General features: G+C 42.3%; 1 protein-coding gene across 4 annotated transcripts in view; it reads right to left on the bottom strand.

Moving 5' to 3' along the window:
* PLPPR1 (phospholipid phosphatase related 1) overlaps positions 1-15,799 on the bottom strand; it is a 136,243-nt gene that overhangs the window by 41,479 nt on the left and 78,965 nt on the right. The gene's annotated exons all lie outside the window — the stretch shown is intronic.

Here is a 15,799-nt window from a genome sequence, read left to right as displayed (position 1 = left end):
CTTCAGCACAGCAACTTCAGCACAATTCTGATTACAGGCCTATTCTAATACCAGGCCTGGATTGTGCAGATCTTCAGAGATTCTAAGGACACGCTTCTGCAGCCATTCTTCTACATGGATCTTCATCTTTAAACATATAAACTGCAAGGACCCTTTCTCGTCTCTTTTTTGGTAGTTTATTGCTGGCTAAATGGATTGGTTAGAAAACCTCAGCTATCAACTCTTTTTGTGTATATCCACAGTTACTGCACATGAGCTATTGCCAGTGTCTCTGTCAGCCTGCCCCTGCCCCGGCTTCAACATCACATCTCAAAATGATCTCACAAAGGTTGTCACTAATCTCACCTCATGAAATTAACCAGATATACTAATTCATCATTTTTGTTCCCTCTCTGCCACACTGCAAAGGAAATCTCATGTCACAATCCTCATCATTTACAAAAATAGCAATATTGATTTGGAAATTACAATTACAGGATCTGATTCAGAATCCTTTTTATGAAGACTAGTGCCTCCTGCCACTATTACAAGAGTTGTCAAATATACAAGTTATTTTGCCACACCATCGAGAAAAATAATAATAAAGTTAAATAACAAACTCCAAAGTCGCTTAGTTTTAGTATTTTGCCTCCAAGATAGGCAAAATACTGTGTTACTTTGATATTATTGTAAGAATAGACCTTTAAAAAATAATATGGCAATTCCATCTCAAAGGTACCCTTACAAGCTATATATGCATTTCTCTGGCCTAACCTTGCACATATGCTCTGACACACAAGACAGCCATTATAGTCATCATGTATTTGCGTGGGTTCTGGACTAAAATTAGAAAAAACCCAGTGAAATCAGAGATGTCACTGATGAAAGTAGCAAGTCACAGAATCACAGAGTGGTTGAGGCTGGAAGGGAGCTCTGAAGGTCACCTGGTCCACCCACCCTGCTCAAGCAGTTTTTGATACAGGAAGAAAATTTCACTTATCCCAAATGTGCTCTCTAGCCAGTGGTTGCACAACTACCTTTGACCTTCCCAGTGCCAAATGCTGCTTCAGTGCTGTGTGCAAATCCCTCCAGCATTTAAAATACAGCTCTAGTCTGACTTCCGTCAATACTGACCTACGCTGCCACAGATACTTCAATAATAACCCAAATCCTGGTCGCACTTCAGTTTCTGTGTTTTTTTCTTCTCAAAAATCTGCAAAAACAGATTAACATTAAGACAGTAGAGCCAGTGGGAGGCAGAGTTTTTGATCAGTCTATACTGAAGCCACCCCAGAGTTACTAACAAAGGAGCACGAAACTTGGTGGGGTGGGGGGGGCGGAGAAGAAGGAAGAGGCTGTAAACATTTCTTGTGTACTTTCTAGGCCATACAAGCTCTGTCCTGTAATACTGGCATAGAGCCACTGCAAAAGTCTTATTTTGCTATGTGTTTTGTCACTCATTTAAATCATAATGCAAATCCATATGAATGAGCTTGAAAACCCCCAAGTACTGATGGTATTTATACATAAATAGGTAAATTCTTTCAGCTTATCAGCCTTCCCACTCCCTACTGATAAGGTATCTTACAATGACTTTAATGTGCATGACTGATAATTGGAAAATGGTTCTTGCACACAAAGTGACAACATAAAAGATTACATTTTCATTCCTTCTGAAAGAAACCAAACCAGTATTTTGCATGCATGAAAAAGACTTTTAACAATTGATGACTTGCTAAACAATGCATGTATGATTGTGTATGTCATTAAAAGATGTACCTGTAGATAAATCAGACACCTGTGACCCCTATGAGTTAAAGTACACTAATGAAGATGTAAATCAGCACCACAAACCTGCACAAGTGTTTTCAACTCTCCACACATGCTGTGGCTCACAGTTCCACCCATTTTAATCAGATGTCCCCCTCCCCCTCTGAATAAACTCTAGTGACCAATTGTTATGCAAAGCCTGAAAAATTTTGGAGTACGTTTTTGAGCTAGGCAATGAGAGCACGACTCTTGGCATAGACATGCTGGATCATCCAATAGTAGCGTATGTGTGTCATGAAGACAGACAGGTTAACTACGTCTCCTACATTACTGCTGGAAGGAATTGTGAAGAGGGTGTCTTTGCTCTCTACTGGATAATACCAGAAATATTTAGCTGTGTATCCCAGTCTGTTTTGCCCAGGGATGGGTCCGGGTCTTTCTTTACGCAGGAAGCCATGCTGTTTTTTCCTTGGAAGTGGAAACTCTAGTCTTACCTCTGGCACAGCAAATTCAAAGAAATCACATGGATTGTTATTCATGACTGCTTCTGCCTTTCTAAAAGCAGATTAAGCCTCTACCCCAAAATTACCACAATTGTTTCTTGAAGTATCCTGATTAGGGTGAGGTGTCAGAGACTCATGCTGGTTCACGGGTCAATAATTTTTTTTGTAAGTACTGCCTGTATTTATTTGTGGCCAACTGATAGCTACTTACTAAATCATCCTTCACCTGATACAGATTTTTTACCTCTAGGGTTTGCATCTGACCTAAATACAGAAAATATCTAATTAGTTATATTTTGCTTTCTTAAATAATCAAACTTCCTTCAAATACTTGCAGAAGAATTACAGACTCCTGGAAGATACTGGATTTGTATTATTACATGATAATTTCACTTAAACCAATTACTTTGACAAGCTTTTTCACAGTATGTCTCTGGGAATTTTCTCAGGACTCCTGAAATAGTCTATGCCAAAACCCCAACTGTAACTTCTTAAGAAGAGTTTACGTTTTCACATTGTAGAGCAGTGAAGTGGTAAGGAAACGTTAAAAGCCCCCTCAGACAAGCCTGTCCTTACAAATAACAAGGAAGATGGAGACAATTAATTAAGAGTCCATCTCATCCAGATGTGCTAGCAGCTAAAAGGCCTATTTTCACACTGAGGTGTAAGGGTAGTAGGTAGATGTCTCCCATTAGCTTTAATGGGAATTAGCTGTATGAGTTCTTCAGGGATCAACAGAAGCCTCGATCTCTGCAGCAGTTTGCTAAGCATCTGTTCTGTACCATTCTACCACCAATGACATGCCTTAAAAGGTTTCACCTTCAGACTTCTGTAGCACATCCAGCTCCGTGGAAAGAGGAAGAGCATATCAGACAGCAAAGACTCTTACGATCTCTGACTGCAGTGAATTAACGTTTCTAATGAATGATAAGGATCTGGCTGACTGCATAATCTTTATGGTTGCCAAGGGATTGGATGCAGCAAATAATCTACTTTTTCTGAAAATATTCAAGAAAAAAAAAAAAGGAAGACAAAGCAGCTAGAGGAATGTGTAATGACCAAATATTTCATCTGGACACAGTGAGAAAAACAACCTGTATTAGACTTCCACGTAATGGTGAAATTAGTCCATATGAATGGTTTCATTATGCTGAATAACTATGTATTTTAAACTGTCAGAATAAATACGAAAGCCAATGATCTTTCTAAGCTGCCACACTTCAAAATGTTTTCTCTCTCTCACCTGATATAACTGATTTTGCAATCTGATTCTGAAATCAGTTTTCTTATGGAACTGCGGCACAGTAAAGTCATTGTCTGTTACGAGAGCAGCCAGTTACAGGACATGGCTTTGCTACAGAGTGTTTGAATCCAGTCAGCATGGTGGCACAAGGTAGAAAGCTGCTCAGAGGAAGAGAGGGGTTATTAGCACACACAGGCTTTTGAAGCTGGAGCTGTGTAGAAAACAGTGGTCTCTGCGGAGCTTCTTACAAGTGCATTTCAAGGACTGTTCTTGAAGTTCATTTCATTGTATTATTTTACCATTTTAGTAATTAAGTTGGGACTAGGTATAGTTTATAAGGCTGAAGAAGACACCCTCAGACAAAAGAAGACTTTACATCTTCCTGAGGAACTCGTTTCAGGGAAAGAAGTGTTGTGAGAGTAGCATGGCCTCTAAAAATACTGACACCTGGTTAAAAACTGCTTCAGCTGCTTTTTTATGTAGCACTCCTTGAAGAATTTCTGTGTGCCATACCACAGAAACTTAACATTACTAAGACCTCATCCATATACAGAAGCCATATTTCTCCATCTCTAGCTGTGTAGTTAAAGCAGTACAGTTTTAATAGCAACAGAGACATTAAAAATGTAAAAAAGCAATACCACTTTTTCATACATAAATAACAGTGTGAGGCACCTTGATTATCAGGTGTAGCTCAATCTAGTCTACACAGTGCTTGAACTCCCTCAGTTTAAAGCAATGTTTTCCAATGTTTTAATTTGTAGACCCTTACATTTTATTCTTATCTAATAAATCTAAGCCCATTTTCTTTGACAGGTAACTGTGACCCACAGATTGATTACAGGCTGAAACACTCAGCCTGAAGGGAGGAGGGATGTCTACCCACATGCTGTGCTGAGTATTATTAACAGTGTAATAGTTTTTATGTAGCTAAGGTCTGAGTATAGAAATGAACCAAGCCCAAAGCATCAGAGACAAATGTGTTTCCATTTGCTCAGGTACCCAAATAGGACAGAAATACTTGGGGATACTGGCTCCAGTTTTTTGGAAACAGTGTTTTCTAGAAGACTGATGCAGAGCTGCTAGATTTCTGAACTCCAGTTGCAGGGGTCTATTACAAACTATAATCCTCTGGTACTCCTATTAATTTAAAAGGCATTTTTCTCCTGGTGTCTGTCTTTTCAAAGGTAATCACTCTCCATACTGACAAAAAAATCTGTGCTGCGTATGACCTCTGCTATTATTTTCAGTTTCCACTAGAGATGGATTTGCTTGTAATGACCTTTGTTTCTGTCTCCTCCATTGATTCTTTTGCGATCTGTAAGAAGATGAGAGGAAGTCCATCCTCATATTCACGATGTTCCTAGGCAGGCACGTGGCAAGGGCAACTCCTACTGGTATTGCAACAGTAGATGGGTATGTGTGCTGCTCCAGGAGCAGTGAGAAGAGCTTAGAAAACATCCCCTCCCTTCCAAAGAACAGCAATGACATGCTGTGAACAAACTGTGTAACTCCTGGCTACCTTCCCTCTCAGACTACTGACAAGGATGCTAGAGCACGTTCTAACCTTTAGCATGACTCCTCTGACATCAGCACTGAAAGCTGTGTAAGCTTGAAATGAGAGAAGGTGCCACATGACACTGCCCTGCCAAAAAACCCCTTAGAGTCAACAAATTTTCCCATCCACTGAAATCTGACACAGACTTCATCAGCTAAGAAAGATACTGACATCAATGGTAGTTTGCCCTCCCTCCTCTACCCTACATACCCTACTTACTTAGCACACTTCTTTGTGGTGGAGAAAATTCAAGAGATGAACATACCTTGTTTCAAATCCTGGGATGTTGGCTGTCTACTACAGCAGAAATGGATGTACAAGCACTTGCCATCTCATGCTGTGGTTACTGAAGAACCACATACCCGTTTCTGACCAAGTAGTGGATGAACAATTCTGTCCTATTGGTTCTCACTTGTAATCTGTGACCATTGCCTTTGGAAAGAAAGGGCCCATTAATTCAAAGGCTATTAATTTTTTTTTACAAACAACAAAGGAAAATTCTTTGTAGATCTACCATGCCGTTTCCTGTGGATGCTGCTAATGGTGATGCTAACTTGCCTGTTTAAGAGCCACCAAAGGAAAGCACAAATGCTGTAGGCCTGACCGACTGCCCTCTTTGCTCATATATCAAGCTATGCATAATATGCATAAAGCGGGTATTTCCAAACCTGTCCTGCCTTCCTCTTAATTCCTGGCGTTAATGACTTGAGTACAAGAAGCTATACACATCTAACTTAGGGTCTGCACTTCCAGCTATTTTGTAGCTGTTTAAACCACAGGCTAAGGCACTGGATCCTGTACTGCATGCACAGAAGTTGGGGGTCAGACAGCACTCCTAGTTCTGTTTTCATGGTAAAGCTGCAACACCACCAAACAATGCTCTGCAGTCTCCTCTCAGTGATAATCTGTGCTGGCCTTTCCCCACGCACTCTTCTCTATTAACTTCCCAATACTACAACACATGCACAGAAGTGTACCACACCGATGACACTGCTGTATGAAAAGCTGACGTGGCTATGAGCTGCAGCAGTCTCTCTCCCTTCACAATCTCTCTGAATTCCTGTTGAAAGGGAAAAATGCACAATTCTCTGCATTCATAAGGCAGTATCTGTGCAAGCTATTGATAACTGGGAGCAAATCTGGCTCGGGCGGGTATCAGTATCCCTGAGGAATGCCTGATCTTTGCCTGTGACCCTGCACACAGGGAGGATGGGAGGGCATCAGGAGTGCCTCTGTCCTGCCCCTACCCACCTTTCACCCAGGGTTTGTGGGGTCCATACTCTTGTCTTGCAGCAGCCTGACCCTGCTCTCACCGCAATCACTACACTCCTGACAAGCCGGGCTGCCTTGGGACAGCCTCTTTACATAAGCTCTGCCTGTGATGGGCTAAATTCACTCTCTTATGCTTGAAAGGGACAACACAGGTCTCCTCACTCTCTTCAGAGGGAATGACACATGGGGGTGGACATCCCTACAAGCTTTAGGTGGTTAGCTAATGCTACGGACAATTGCACAAGATTTTAAGTACCACAGAGAGGCAGGGGGATGAATCGACAAAGAGGAAAGATTCAGCAGTACAGATGCTGGGAAGTGGGAAAAACATAGCAATGTCTTTTTAATCACTAACAGCAGAGGAAAAGTGTTTCTCCTGTGGCTTGAAGAGGGAAGAAATTAATCGCCAGCTCTCTTAAGGAATCAAGTAATACCTGTATTGCTATATGCAAGACAGTCTATAAAAGTCAATACTAATGGTATCTTTTATTTAGCTAGAAAATAGATACTGAATGCTGTGAAAAGGCCTATCATTTAGCTCCCCCTAGTATAACCCTGAATAGCAATACATCCATTCAACCTCTTGCAATTCCTGTCTTTTGGCAAGCTATAATAATTATAATAATCTGCTTTCTTTACAAAATGTAAAGATTCCTTCTCTCCTGAGATTTAGTTCCTACACAGTCCCACTACATCTCTTTGTCCGTTTAACTGAAGAAAGAATAGAAAGGATTCATACGTGACAATTATAAGGACGTTTTTGTTACTGCTTTTGTGACAGCACAGGCCTTGTTATGGAGCAGATATAAAAGAAATGCAATGTATTTAAGATGAATCCAGTTATTACACAATATATGTTGGATAATTATTTTTTTTTCATTTAAGGAAAGTATTGATGCACAGTAGTATTAAATACTGACCTTGATCCCAAGTAGATCTCTGAATGCTTATCAGCGGGGGGCATTAATGCAACATTGAATTCCAAATGCCAAACTACTGAACAACCATGCAGAGTCTGTAGTGTTTTATGTTTTTAATATGTTTGGTTTATCCCCTGTATTTTTCACAAGATCATCTGATTTTTTAAAGTAGAGCTGGAATTCCAGGCCATTTGCTGATAGAAGCAGTTTGTTTAGTAGCCTATTGTGAGTTCATCCTGATTGTAAAAACACATCTTTGTTCCTGTTTTATGCAGTTTAAAAGAGGAGAGGCTGATTTTATGACCAGTAAATATGCACCCAGCAATTTCAAAAGGGATTATCTCCAACAGGAAGAAAAGGTGGGTTCAACATTCAGGGAAAATATTTGATCATGAGCATTCACTGCTCCCCCACATCAGATCATGCACATTTGAAATGACAGACAACACCCAGCCTGCCTATGCTTGCACTCTGACAGCAGCTACTGACCTGGAGAAGAGAGGTATTTCCCAGAGACAATTTTTAAACAGCACCATTTTTCCCTCAGTGTACCTATTTCATTCTCCACTGGCCCTGAGGGAAAAGTAACCATGCTGACAATTTAAATTATCAGTTATGAAGAATGAATCTAGGTGTTCCTGTCAGTAGGATTTTATCTTGTGTCACTTTTCCTAACAACATAAAGAATACCTTTTTTTCCCTAAACCTTACTTAAGGCAATTCACAAAGCTTCTCTGTCAGAAAGTCAATCTAGCAGCAAGCTAGCAACTGAAGGGGTCAGAGTTGAAGAAGAAGAGATAACCAGTGCATTAGCTCTACTCCTTTGTCTTTTACCCAGGATTGATCCTTACTCCAGGCACGCTGTGATTTCATTCTTACTTTAGTCACTGTCAGCATAAAAGTTCCTGAATCTGGTTTGATCTTGTATTAAAATCTATGCATAATTTACAATAATCCACTGTATATCCATATGTGTATCATAAAGAGCCATTCATTTAAAATTTTGACAGGAATTACATTCCTTGGGCTAGCACTGTAATTTTTTTTTCTCCACAATAAAGAAGTGGAAATTTAGGTAATGTTTTTAGACTAAAATTGAGATTATCACATCATCATCTGACTCCAGGAGTGGAATTTTAAAGAAAAAGGAATAATAGTTCTAAATGCATAGTAACATTGGGACTTCAAGCCACATTCAGATGACACCCACATTAATAAGGATGTGGATCATTAAGCTGCCTGTTACAGCAGCAAACTACTCTCTGAAATGACTTAGGTTTTGCTTCCAGGTCCAGAGCCTCTATCTTTGCCTCCAGTATCTGGGACATCATTGTCTGTCCCACACATTTTCTGTCTCTTGTATACAGATTGTGTAATTCACTTAACATGTTTTCCTCAGGTATATGCAGCCTGTTGCCTTTGTTACAGCAAAAACAGTTACGCAACAGTAAAACAAAATGTGTTCCCCAAACAGCTGGGGTAATAAAGGCCTTCTGATCTTCCTGTGAAATTGGTGGCTGTCTTCTGTGTGCAAAAATTAAGACTCCTCTCTAAGCAAAACCTGATGGATGTATTGTAATTTTCTTTTAAGATCCCAGAAACACGGAGTACTGTTGGGTCTGACAGCCTTCCTGATAAATATCAGGATGAGATTTATACAGGCAAGGGGAGATGAGAATTAAACTTCCACCTATCAAGAGAGAGAATGTATCAGATTTTTTATTTTTCATTTTTATTTTGTACATGAAGAATGTTATCACTATTACCAAGTGGTATTAAAACCTTCAAGCCTGAAGTATGCTATGTCTCTTCTCTCAAGCAGGTCCCATGAGGCTTTTCAGCAGGTGGTATTAATACTCTACGCAGTTCCAAATGGCACACAGCCAGGAAACTGCTGCTTCCAGCATTTAACACCTTAAAATGATCAACAAACTATGACAGAGAGTAAGTAATTTTCTTAGGAGAAAAAGGCTGCGTTAAAATGGCATCTGTTCTGAATGATTTTTTTTTTTTTTAGCAACAAGAAGAGCATAGATATATTTTGACTACTGTGATAATAAATTAGAAGCAGCCAAGGACATCTTTCTTTCTCTCTTTCCCTTCCCTTTCCCCATCTTCTCTTTTCCTTTCCCCATCAAGATGTCTGCAGAATCAGCATTTTCAAATGAGAAGAACGTCACTGAACTTTTTAGTGTTCAGGCATACACCAGCACCAACAATAACTATACAGCACCTCCAATGATGACAACAGGCACTTTTTTCAAAGCAGCCTTATACAGGTTTCCCCAAGTTTAAAGACTTGCTGTTGCAACTAAGAGAGACAGAGGAAATGGAGAGATACTGAGAGGTGGCAGATAGGAATTACCACTTGTGGCTGGGTGAAAATGAGTTGCACTCCAGGACTAGTTATCCTGCATATCTAGGGCTACCCTAAACAAACAGTACAAAATCCTAGGACCATCTTCAAGACTTGTTAAGAGAACTATTACTGACTCCATGGAATCCAGCATCTAACACATTAGTAAACACTTGTGCATTTCAAGCATCACATGACCAGCCACTGCTAGAAACAGGTGCATTGGTAGACCTTGTCTGCTTGGAAGTCTGGGAGCATTTGTCATTGATTCTTCTAAGTGCAGGCGGAGTTCTTTGCATCTCATGAAACTGCCCATGGAAGGGTTAAAATACAGGAAACAGTATGTCAGAACGTCCATAAAAGACTGTTCTCCAAATTGTGCTGCAAAGAATTAGCAGGCAATAAGTAGGGCTGCAGCCCTGAAATTCAGAAGAGCTAACTTTGGCTTCTTCAAGGACCTACTTGGAGGAATCCCATGGATTAGGTCTCTGGAAGGCAGGGGGTTCAAGAGAGCTGGCTAATGTTCAAACATGACTTGCTCCAAGCTCAAGATTGGTGCAGCCCTCTGAGTTAGAAATCAAGCAGAGGGGGCAGGAGGCCTGCGTGCATGTGCAAGGAGCTCCTAGCAAAATTCAATCAGAAGAAGGAAGTTTACGGAACGTAGGAAAAGGGACAGGCTGCTTGGGAGCAACAGAGGAACGCTGTCAGAACGTGGAGAGACGTGATGAGGAAGCCTAAGGTCCATCACCAATCAGATCTGGCAAGGGATGTCAAGGACAACAAGAAGGACTTCTTCCAGTACATCAGTAGCAAAAGAATGACTAGGGAAAATGGGGGCCCGCTGCTGAATGAGGTGGGTGCCCTGGTGACAAAGGATACAGAGCAGGCAGCGTTCCTAACTGCCTCCTTTGCCTCAGTCTTCAGTGCCAAGGCCAGCTCTCCGGCATGCCAGGCCCTGGAAGCAAGAGAGGAGGTCTGGAGAAAGGAAGACTTCCCCTTGGCCAAGGAGGATGGGGTTAGAGAACGTGTAGGCAAACCTGACACCCACAAACCCACGGGCCCCAATGGGGTGCACCCTCAAGTGCTTGGGGGAGCTGGCAGATGTTATTGCTAAGCCACTCTCCATCATCTTTGGAAGGTCATGGAGGACAGGAGAGGTGCCTGAGGACTGGAGGGAAGCCACTGTCACTCCAGTCTTCAAACAGGGCAAGAAGGAGGATGCAGGAAACCACAGGTCAGCCAGCCTCACCCCCATCCCTGGAAAGGCAACAGAACGGCTCATCCTGGAGGTCATCTCCAAGCATGGAGAGGAAAAGAAGGTTATCAGGAGTAGTCAACATGGATTCACCAAGGGGAAATCATGCCTGACCAACCAGATAGTCTTCTGTGATGGAATGGCTGGCTGGGTACATGAGGGCAGAGCGGTGGATGTGGTCTACCTTGACCCCAGCAAGGCTTCTGACACTGTCTCGCATAACAACCTCATAGGCAAGCTCAGGCAGTGTGGGTAGGTGAGTGGGCAGCGAGGTGGGCTGAGACCTGGCTGAAGGGCAGAGCTCACAGGGTTGTGACCAGCGGTGCAGAGTCTGGCTGGAGGCCTATAGCTAGTGGTGTTCCCCAGGGGTCAGCGCTGGGTCCACTCTTGTTCAGCTTACTCATGCGTGACCTGGATGAAGGGACAGAGCACGTTCTCAGCAGGTTTGCGGGTGATACAAAACTGGGAGGAGCGACTGACAGACCAGAAACTGTACTGCCATCCAGCAAGACCTGCACAGGCTGGAGAGCTGCGCACAGAGGAAGCTAAGGAAGTTCAGCAGAGGCAAGTGTAGGGTCCTGCACCAAGGGAGGAACAATCTCATGCACCAGCACAGGCTGGGGTGACCTGCTGGAAGGCAGCTCTGCAGAGAAGGACCTGGGAGTGCTGGTGGATAGTGAGGTGCCCATGAGCCAGCAGTGTGCCCTGGTGGCCAAGGCCAATGGGATCCTGGGGGGCATTAGGAGCATGGTGGCCAGCAGTGGAGAGAAGTGATCCTCCCCCTCTCTGCTCTGCCCTGATGACGCCCCATCTGGAGTGCTGTGTCCAGTGCTGGGCTCCCCAGTTCAAGAGAGACAGGGAGCTACTGGACAGGGTCCAGCAGAGGGCTACAAAGACGATCAGGGGACTGGAACATCTCCCTGATGAGGACAGGCTGAGAGAGCTGGGCCTGTTCAGCCTGGAGAGGAGAAGGCTGAGAGGGGATCTTGTCCCTGCATACAAATCTCTTAAGGGTGGTTTTTAAAAGGATGGGGACAGATGCTATTTAGTGATGCCCAGGGACAGGACAAGGGGCAACGGGCACAACCTGAAACCCAGGGAGTTCCATCTGAATAGGAGAAAGAACATTTTTAGTTTGAGGTGACAGAGCACTGGTACAGGCTGCCCAGAGAGCTGGTGGGGTCTCCTTCTCTGGAAACATTCAGAACCTGCCTGGGTGCAATTCTGTGCAACCTGCTCTCGAAGAACCTGCTTTAGCAGGGGGTTGGACCGATGATCTCCAGAGGTCCCTTCCAGCCCAACCATTCTGTGTGATTCTGTGATTCTGGGTTTCCCCCTCTAAAAAATTACATTCTGTTCTAAAATATGATAGATCAACCTCTAGCACTGAGCCAGCCAAAGCTTTTCCCTCCTAATCTATGTTCTATTGCAGCCTCTCAATGGAAGGCATCAAGGCTTCAGTAGGTCCAGTATCTTAGCACTCACCACACTGAACTGCTCCCTAGGGAGCGAGTCCAGGCGCTGGGTATGTATCTGGAGAGTACATCTTCCCACAGTTAGCTGCCTCATAATGAATTTCAGTCTGTCTCCTCAGTGTGTAGGGCAGATTTAACAATGACTGTAATGCAAAGACCATTCTGCAGTGCAATAAATCCTAACAACACTTCTATGACTACAGGTATCAGCTATAGCAGCACAGGGACTCAGGTAATGCACAAGCACCCAAATGAGGTATACACTGGGGAGTAGATGGAACAGAACAGGGCAGACAGATGTCTTCTCATGCCATCCTCACACCATGTGGGATGTTTTTGTGAAAGAGGTGCTTCAGTCATGAACAAGACACTAAACTCAGTTGTCTGGTTAAAGGTCTGCAGCTTGCTTTTTGCTGGAGATCACTCTGGATGATCTGTTCCAGCCTCACAGATATCTGAAATCATGAAACTTGCTGGAATACTTAAAATATTGCAATACAGCAAAATAATAAAAGTATTGTAAAACTCAGGGCAATTCCAGAAAGTTTAATGAGAATTTGTTGTTTAATTTGCCCTTCTAACTTGAAACAAGACATGTTCTTCTGTTAAAGGGCTGTTTTGAGTTAGATTCTTTTTGACAGCAGTTTTTAACCTGGACTACAGTAACATGAGTCATCCAGTGCAATATAAATACTGCAAAATCTTGTCATAATTCATTGTCTGCCTAATTCCAGTAACCAAACCACAAAACTGCAGCTTATTTCAAGTACAACAATCATTCCATGCAAAACAGGATTTGACTGGCACACACACATTTTACTTGCATAAGGCTGTGTGCCCCAGAAGGGTCCAATAAAAGGACTGCCCTGGAAAGCTGAAAGGCTGCCCTCGGCTAAAACAACTTCCAGGGTGCCATACAACCCTGAGAATGGTTCAGTGATTGATAGTATTTCACTGTACAAATGGCTCATAAAAGCTGCAAAATCTGTCATGCACTCTAAAGGCATTTTAATCTAACAACTATTTTCACTTATATAGAAGCTGTCATAAAAATCTATTCCTCAAATGACAAAACCCATCAGATCCTGGCAAGACACAGGATTCTGGCACAACAGACTAATATGTCTTTTCAGTATGCTTTTCATGATTGTTTTGTAGTATCTTCATGCGGCATCTTTAAGCAAAGATGTTCACTGAGAGATGCAGAGGTATATTTTTATTTCTGATGTGGCCTTGTAGGTAGAAAAGCAAGCATCTTTCTGAAGATTGAAGGGATTGGCAGTGGGAGAACCAGATGACAATGAGAACTAGTGTAAACTAAAACACAAAAGGAACAAAAGAAAGTCAAAACCGAAGCATACCAAAACATAGTCCTTACTTTCCCTGTGCTTGTTTTCAGACTGTAACCTTAAATGTTAGTGATCTTAACATCTCAGGAAATTTCAAGGGAAAACAGTCAAGGGGGCACTTTTGCCCACCCTGACTTCTGGACAAATGCCAAGGTGCACTACAGCAGAATACCCTCCTAGCCTAAATATTTATTCTTGCACCCCGTGCATCTTTCTTTTCCTCAAGATCATTTCCAAGGAAGAAAGTCTTGCAGACAGATGCCATGGGGACCGCAGGCCATTGCCTCACCCACACACTACTCTTCCAGGAAAACCAAAGAAGCTATTAAAAAGCTTCCCACCATGCTGACAGATCTAAAAGCTGCTGGGACCGTATCTGGCCAAAGAAAGGGGAAACTGTTTTCAACCCTCCAGCATCACTGCCTTGCAGGGTCAGAGAAGCACCTCTCCAGAGAGGGTAAATCTTACAATAAAGTCCCAGAGTAACTGCACGTGGTTAGGAATAGCAGCTTGTCAAAGAGCCCATCCTCTCACCTTCCTCACACTGAGAATACTTTCCAAATCTGCTCTCTCTTCAGACATTTTTTCCCGTACTTTCATCTCTTTTGTTCCTGCCTATTAGGAAAGAATCTCAATCAGGAACGAATCCTGTGAAGTTCTTAAAAGATGCTGCTTTGGGCAATGCAAATGCGAGTAGAAAGGAAGCCTAACTCCAAAGCAAATCAGTATGTATACCTATATCTCTATTTTAGTGAACACTACAGGTAGACTGGCAAGTTGGAGAGCTGTGAAGTTCTGAAGGACAGCAGTAATTTATACTTTGTTTTTAGACAGAACAGAGCTATTGTTCTACAATATTTCTCAACCCACAAAAGCTGATGGTAAATGTAAAGCCTCAGATAAGCCAGACACTTAGTTAGACACTTGTATGTTCTTGGGCCCCTTTCTTCTGCCTTTGTAACAAATGGTCATGTTGACATCGGTTTTGAAAGGTGTTAACAGCTGACCCTTTCTCTGAAAGCTTCATTAATTACAGAAGTGCTCTGGGTAGGTGTTTGGCACTAGAAACGGGAAAATAATTTCCCAGCAGAAAATGTGTATGCAGAGACAAGAAGCTGCAGTCAGACCCCTTGCCACAGCTGTCTTTCCACAGCAAGGGCTCTCCCTCCACCATACTGGTGGTAACTCCACAAGCCACCTAGGCACATACCAAAATGAAGCACATTTTGTTGCTCTTTTGCTGTGCTCAGACTACTGTTAGGAAGATGTTGATAGGTGTTCAGAACTCTAATATCCTTGCACTCAGAGAGTGCTTACTCGTGTGTAGCTGGACTGTTCCTTTCCTTCATAAATGACGCTCTGATAGTTTCATCAATTACAACAAATGACAATTTTCAATTCTTCACCCTGCTGCCAAGTTCTTTTATTATTATTAACTTCTTCTTGCAGCAGTCTCTCTAATATTCTCCCTCTCTTTCCTATAGTGGCATGGCACTCTAACATTTTAAGCAGCTGTTTAATCCTCCTCCTTTTCCCATGTGCCAGAAAACAGTTTATCACATTTTTAAATGACTAATGCTTCAATACTCCTATTCTGCTACCTGCCGAGGAAAAGAAGAGAAAGGCTGAGTAATGGTGTTTCACAGACAGCAGCTTTACAGATGACTGCATTTATTTATTACTGAAATATATTTTTAAAAGTTGTGCCAGTGCAATGGAGCTGTAACTTGATGTTTAGTTCTAAGAAAAAACTATTTTCTTTAGGTACAAAAAATCTGGTTGATAGTTCAAGGCCATTAAAGAAAGAAAAGACTAATAAAGAAGAAAAGCGATGAGTATTCAACTAGCAGCTACTGTAATGCACCCAGGTTTTCTCAGACAAACCTGAGAGAGTGATGTCCCAGACAGAAGTAAAAGTCAGGATAAAAGACTCCCTGTGCAGATGCTGAGATCCTGAGCCTAGCCAAAGAAGTAACTGTAGACAAATCACTCTGTGCCTCGGTTTCTTCATCTGTAAAACTGAAACACAGCTCCCTTTAATAACCCATGTGTTACAGTAGTTATCTCAGCATCAAGGAGACCTGGTGAACAAGAGAAGAGTTACATGGAGCCACCGCTA

The sequence above is a fragment of the Falco cherrug genome, chromosome Z (assembly GCF_023634085.1).
Source record: "Falco cherrug isolate bFalChe1 chromosome Z, bFalChe1.pri, whole genome shotgun sequence".
NCBI lineage: Eukaryota > Metazoa > Chordata > Aves > Falconiformes > Falconidae > Falco > Falco cherrug.
The sequence above is the reverse complement of the archived record's forward strand: the minus strand, read 5'-3'. Positions and strand labels throughout refer to the sequence as shown.